Consider the following 7,622-nt stretch of genomic DNA (forward strand, 5'->3'; position numbering starts at 1 on the left):
TGCTAGCTGTGGGCACTGTGTGTATAAGCGTCTCAGCCCCCTGTGGGTATTGTGTGTATAAGCGGTTCTGCTACCTGTGGGTAATGTGTGTACATGTGGCTCTGCTACCTGTGCCCATTGTGTGTATAAGCCCCTCTGCTACATGTGGGCACTGTGTGTATAAGCGCCTCTGCCCCCTGTGGGTATTGTGTGTATAAGCGGTTCTGCTACCTGTGGGTAATGTGTGTATAAGCGGCTCTGCTACCTGTGGGTATTGTGTGTATAAGCGTTTCTGCTACCTGTGGGTATTGTGTGTATAAGCGGCTCTGCTACCTGTGGGCATTGTGTGTATAAGCGGCTCTGCTACCTGTGGCCACTGTGTGTATAAGCGCCTCTGCTACCTGTGGGTATTGTGTGTATAAGCGGCTCTGCTACCTGTGGCCATTGTGTGTATAAGCGGCTCTGCTACCTGTGGGTATTGTGTGTATAAGCGCCTCTGCTACCTGTGGGCACTGTGTGTATAAGCCCCTCTGCTACCTGTGGGCACTGTGTGTATAAGCGCCTCTGCCCCCTGTGGGTATTGTGTGTATAAGCGGCTCTGCTACCTGTGGGCACTGTGTGTATAAGCGCCTCTGCCCCCTGTGGGTATTGTGTGTATAAGTGGTTCTGCTACCTGTGGGTATTGTGTGTATTAGCGGTTCTGCTACCTGTGGGTATTGTGTGTATAAGCGGCTCTGCTATCTGTGGGCACTGTGTGTATAAGCGCCTCTGCCCCCTGTGGGCACTGTGTGTATAAGCGGCTCTGCTACCTGTGGCCATTGTGTGTATAAGCGGTTCTGCTACCTGTGGGCGCTGTGTGTATAAGCGGCTCTGCTACCATTGGGTATTGTGTGTATAAGCTGCCCTGCTATCTCTGGCCACTGTGTGGATACGTGGCTCTGATACCTGTGGCCACTGTGTGTATAAGCTGCGCTGCTACCTGTGGGCGCTGTGTGTATAAGCTGCGCTGCTACCTGTGGGTATTGTGTGTATAAGCGGTTCTGCTACCTGTGGGTATTGAGTGTATAAGCGGCTCTGCTACCTGTGGCCATTGTGTGTATAAGCGGCTCTGCTACCTGTGGCCACAGCACCTTGGTATCTTATCTACAGTGCATTGCTGTTACTCATCTGGTACTTCATAATGCAGACACTAGCAATATATACTACACTCTACACTATGTTATTCATTGTGCCCTGCGGCCACTCTGCACGCCCTCACAAAGGCCTACGCCCCCTTACAATATTTACCCACTGCCATAAAAAAAAAATCAGGTAATACTCCATCTAATAACAATTATAGCACAGCTGAAGCCCGTGCAGGGGATAATGGATCGTAGCCTCTTGCAACTGTATTTTCTGTCTAACACCTTGCCTCTCTTTATCCTCTCCTTACCACCCTGACTCTCCCTATCCTTTACCAATCGCACAGCGTTTCTGTACATTCCCTTTCTCCCCCCTTACGCATCTCTATCTTATCTCAACTGGACACCATTTCTGTATGCCCTCTATACTGCCCTGCATTTCTGGTTCTGTTATCTACCGCCCTGCGTATGTTCAAAGGCGTGCAGAGGTTAACGGGGCGTAGCCCCTAACGACGGTGTGAAGAGCGCCCGTAGGGCGCGATGAATCACCTAGTTATTTATATATAGCACACATAATACACACCGCTTTTACAGAGAGCATTTCAGTTATTGACATTAGCCCTGCCCCAGTAGATTTTACAAGTCCAGATTAATGTGCACAGAACATGTATTCAAACTGACTGAGATACTAATTAAGTCACCTGTGCGTGTTCATTGATATTCGTAAAACCTGGCCTGTTAGAATGCTTTGAGGACTGTGTTTGGGAACCACTGGATTAGAATGTAGAAACTACATTTTCTCACCATCATCTTCATTACTGTCAGCATATTAGCAAAGGACAGCATCCACACCTCATATATTCCCCTAGCAACACCCCTGTTTGATATCAGGAAATGGGGTGTTGCACCAGCAGAAAGATCTCTTGTTTTATCTTTACACCATACTTGCCTACTTGACCCTCTCCATGAGGGAGAAAATGCTCTGTTCCTGGACTTTCCTGGTAATGTATGATTGCACATCACCTGTGATGAAACGCCTTTCTTATCAATTAACTAGCTCACCACAGGTGATGGCAATCATACATTACCAGGAAAGTCCAGGAACAGAGCATTTTCTCCCTCATGGAGTGGGCCAGGTAGGCAAGTATGCCATACTTGCCTACCTGACCCTCTCCATGAGGGAGAAAATGCTCTGTTCCTGGACTTTCCTGGTAATGTATGATTGCCATCACCTGTGCTGAGCTAGTTAATTGATAAGAAAGGTGTTTCACCACAGGTGATGGCAATCATACATTACCAGGAAAGTCCAGGAACAGAGCATTTTCTCCCTCATGGAGAGGGTCAGGTAGGCAATTATGAAGTATGCTTTACACTGAAACTCAGCCTATTATCTTGTTACATGATTATAATGGAAACTGCGTTAGGCCACCTACTGCCTCAATCCAGATGTGATTTATTCTGTACAGCTGTAACCAGGACAACCAAAAAGACATTTTGGCAGTGCAGAGCTGCTTACATCATCATTTGAAGTGGCGTGTATGTCTAATGTGCATTTAATTTCTGCATTAAACATCATTTAGCACAAATCGTTCAACTTCAATTAAATAGATCAAACTGGTTTGTAGCAGTGGTTCTTAACCTCAAACCCCAAGCGCCACCAACACGTCATGTTTTGGGAATTTCTTTAATTATGCAGAGGTGAGGTAATCTATTTCACTGTAATTATCCTACTTTCATTTCCACAAAACACCTGCAATCAGAACACCGACAGTCAGGAGCCCGACAGCGGGACCCCAAAGGCAAAAAGACTAACACATCCCAGAGGCAAGTACAGGGGTTGGGTTTAGGCACAGGGCCGGATTAAGCCTTGGGGGTGCTAAGACAGGGGGGCCCCGGTGGAAGGTGGGGGATGTATATTAGATTGTGCATACATCCCAACATGTCCCATTTTAGAAAGGACAAAATGCTCCCTACCTGGAATTCCCTCTTGATATATGATTGATGTCACCTGTGTTGAACTATTTAATTGATAAGAAAGGTATTTCAATCATAAATTTGTTTGCAATCATAAATTAAGAAGGAAGTCCAGGTAGAAAGCATTTTGTCCCTCCTGGAATGGGTCATGGTGGGAGGTATAGATTGTGTATATATTTTATAAAATGTTCTTGTAGTGGAACAAAGACAACTTAAACAACCTTAAAATACACATAGAAAAATAAAATACATTTATCTTGTCACATGCAAGAATAGCAGTAGCCTCTGTACTACACACTGGGACAGGACTCGGGAGGACTCTCTGTATGTCTCTATCTTTAGACCCAAATGGTTTAGTTGCATAAAAGTTTACACAGGACTCAGACACTAAGGTAGGGAGGAGGAGAAGCTGGGATCCCTGCGTCACGTACAGCTCTCTCCACCCTCTTATCTCTCCTCTGGTCAGAAAGCTACAGTACGTTGGTAGCTCATGACACATGATATTGCTGTGTCTCTGCCTGCACTGCATACAGCCTTGCTCATATTCTGGCTCTCACATTAAGAGGAAAAGCTAGTGTTATCAGTGTGCTTTGGCCGGGGGGGGAGGGAGGGGGTGACAATGGGGGGGCCTGGGGTACAGTATGCCCCCTTAATCTGGCTAGGCACATGGGGCAGGGTTAGGGTTAGGCTGTGGGAGCGGCAGGTTAGGGTTAGGCTGCATTAGGGGTAGGGGTAGAATTAGGCATAGGGAGAAGTACCTACAGGAATACGTTGGAACCACAGCCACAAGGACCCCGCCGACGGTCCTTTGACCACCGGAACACAGACCATCGGGAATTTGTACCCAATCACCCAAAACATGGGGATACCTGAGGGTTGAGGATGAGAACCACTGTTTTATTGGATCTGATTAGTATGTATAATAGGCACATCATCCTTTCTATTTTTAATTTCATTATGTTATCTTTTCTCCTAGATCTGTGCAAGTTTGATTCAAACACTGGCTACACCATTCATGTCCCTGCTACTACCTGCCAGCTATCATCTGTGCCACTGCTACTACACACTAGCTATAAGGTAGGATGTATCCAGTGGTGGGTTTAATGCTGTTGCACTAGGGACGCTGCTGCGCTATGTACAGTATGTATATTCCTGACAGCCATGAAGGATCCTCTGCCTGCTTTCCAACTATAAGTGTCCAGCTGCTGCGCACCACTGTGTCCAGCAGGTATCCATTCTCTAGCATGAGACAGAGCCCCCATCAGGGGGGTACAGGTGGTACACCTGTATGGGGCCTGGGCAGATGGAAGGGGGCCTGTAGCTCCAGTTATTCTGACTACAAAATGCTGCTGTGAAACAGTGGCTGGGATCAATGGTGTCTGCCACAGGGCTAGATTATGATGAAGACCCTGCGCTTAAATACCTTTTCACTAACAAGAGCCCCTCCTCAGGCCCTCCCCCACCCCCCACCCTCCAGATCAACAGAGCTTTTCTTCCTCGAGTCTACAGTAGCACCGCCTCAAACTATCTTCCTTTCTTCTCTCCTTCCTCCCTGCTACCATTAGCACTGCACAGAAGAAGGCTGGCCTGGCACTGTAGCAGCTAGCTGCAGAGCCATAGACAGAAGTACTCTCAAATCCCTGCAGTCTCTCCCACTATCTCCCTTTGCCCCGCAGTCTCTCCAACTGCCCCCTTTCCTCTGTAGTCTCTCCTGCTGTCCATTTACCCTGCAGTCTCTCTAACTGGGGGAGTTGTAAGAGGTGGTGTCACATGTGCTATAACCAGCAGTATATGACACAACGAGCCTCAGCATGTATGAAAGCAGATAACGATCTCAATTTTGCTGTCCCCATTCTATTTTATGGTGACGGAAAATCATTCAGATGTATTAAAAAATGATAAGTGCACTTTTGCTGCTTATCATTTTTCATGGCAGGATAAGTGTGCTAGTAGGAAACCCAGAGTCGCTTGCTTGTGTTTGACCCCCGTACTAAAAGTTGCCAGCCAGCCTGATAGCCATAAAACAGTATTATTCCAGAGCCAGCTGCCTGTTTCCTGGGGCATAACAATCTGGTAATGCAGCAGCCCCTCTTGACCCAGAGAAGAATTTAGACTCCTCATCCTGTGCTTCTGGACCTCCATAGCGAAATCCGGAAAAAAAATTCTTACAAGTGGACCTTTAACTCGGCACAAATGAAGCACAGAGTCTCGATCCTTATAATGCATGAACTCAGCGATAAAAGTACGTGGTGGTGACCCAGGTGGTAGCGGCCTAGTAGGAATATGATGAGCCCTTTCCACAGCAAATTGAGGAGAGAAGGATTATCTGTCATAGGTATCAATATTCAATAAGTCAGGATTCCTGAAAGGTTTCAGGAGACGAGCCCTTCTCTTTATCTGGGACGCCCACAAATCGGACATTATTGCTTCGTAACTGACCTTATATATCAGAAATCTTATATTGCATAGTAGACATCTATTGAGTCAAATTATTTACTTGAACTTTCAATGGGCCATGTGAATCTTCCATCATGGACACACATGTCTCCACCTCACCAACCCTTTCTCTGACCCTCTGTAAATCATGCCGCAGCAAGGTTAATTCAGATTGAACATGTTCAACTTTATCCAAAAGACGTTTTTTACTATTATTAACTGCATCCAACACTTGCTGTAAGGTGTCCTCCAGGGATGCCAGGGAACGTGGGTTGTTGAAATCTCCAGCAGCTGCAAGCAAAGGGGTATTAGGAGATGCATCACCCGGTGGGACTGGTGGAGGTAGTGGGTTGTTACAGTGAGTAAACCGCTCCAACTAAGCTGCTGCAGCAGCCTGTACAGATTTACCCATATTACAAAAAGGATATATGAGCTGTATAAATAAGACAACACTTCACAAATGAGAGGCTGGGGAAAAATAGGCAAAATGGCGGCCAGCCTTGTATATATTTACTCCAAGTATTATATTAATGGTACTTACAGCTCTACAGTTCCCAATGAGGCTGAGGGGAGATTAGCAAGATTGCTGCCAGGTGTGAGCACAAGTAAACTAAGAAAGCAAAAGGAGAGTCATTGAGCGTAGATCTGGCTCTATACAGCCACACAGGCCCTGACTTGCACGCCGTCAGTGTGAGGAGACAGCAGGGCAGTCTCCGGAAGTGCCGCAGTCAATGTGTCTACAGAAAGCAGTTCCAGCATGGCCATGGGGATCCAGGATGCATAAGGCCAAAGGAAGGACAGCACTTACCTGTAGCAGCACAGAGCAGCCCGCAAGACACTCCGCAGGGTCACCAAGGCCAGGGTAAGTGTTTCCACCAGCTATCATAGTCCATCGATTGGTGTGAAATGGATATTGAGCCGGAGAGCACACTTAAAGCAGGTCTCTCTACATTGCCATCATGGCCACGCCCCATCCCCCAGCCTGTATAGTTTTAAACAAGCGGTGAAAACCCACCTGTTCATTAAAGCATACCCATCCTTTGCATGATTGCAGTGTCATCAGGTTACTTACTTCCAGGGATCCATATCTGCCACTGCTTCCCCTGCCACCCTCTTACCTGTCAGCAGCAGCTTCTCTCCCCAGTCCAGGACATGCTGCTGTGTACTGAGCTGCAGTGGGGCCAGAGAGACTGTAGCAGCAGTAGTCTCCTGTGTGGTGGAGAGTGATCACACTGATCCCCCTCTTTCTCACACTGTTCAGTGTACTGGAAACACTGTTTCTATTTTTTCCAAGGGGTGTGGCTACATCACTGCCATTAGGCCACGGCCCTGAAAAGCATCCGGGCTCGGCTTAGCTATTTATGGCTCTGCTTACTTCACCCTCCTGCATCCCCTGTATCTACCACTCTGGCTTCTTGCCCTTATATGCCTTTACACTAGCTCACTCCTCGAGTTATCTATTTGTCTGCCCCCTTTCTTACATTGTAAGCTTCAAGAAGTATGGTCCTTCTCCCTCCTGTTCTCACAGCTGATTTCTCCTGCACCCCAGCTATGCTCTATGGAGGTGATTCAGACCTGATCGCTAGGCTGCTAAAATTGTTGTCCTGTGATCAGGTAGTCGCCGCTCAAGGGGAGTGTATATTCACCGTGCAAGTGTGCATGTGTACGCCGAGCTGCTAAAAATCCCTCAGTCAGCGGACAGCTGCAAATCCGTTCGCACCTCATTCACCAGTGAATGGTTTTTACCAGTGTGTACAGTCTGTGCACAGCCCAGGACTTACTCCTACAGTGCGATCAGAACAGGTTGATCAGGGACAAAGCTGACGTCACACATCCGCCCTGAAAATGCTTGGGCACGCCTGCATTTTTCCTGACACGCCCTGAAAATGGTCATGTGCGATTAGAATTTTTGCACCAGCATGTCGCTGACCGGTGATGCCAGTTCTTGTTTGGCGATGCGCGTGCGCATTGCAGTGCATGTGCATGTGCAGTTAATCACTGATCACCCGCTGTGCGAAAACGCACAACAGCGATAAGGTCTGAATCACGACATATTCCTCCTCCCTTGGCCACTCCGTCATTCTGTCTGCACCTCTTTCAGTGGTTCTAACA

This window comes from Pseudophryne corroboree, chromosome 4 (genome assembly GCF_028390025.1).
Source record: "Pseudophryne corroboree isolate aPseCor3 chromosome 4, aPseCor3.hap2, whole genome shotgun sequence".
NCBI lineage: Eukaryota > Metazoa > Chordata > Amphibia > Anura > Myobatrachidae > Pseudophryne > Pseudophryne corroboree.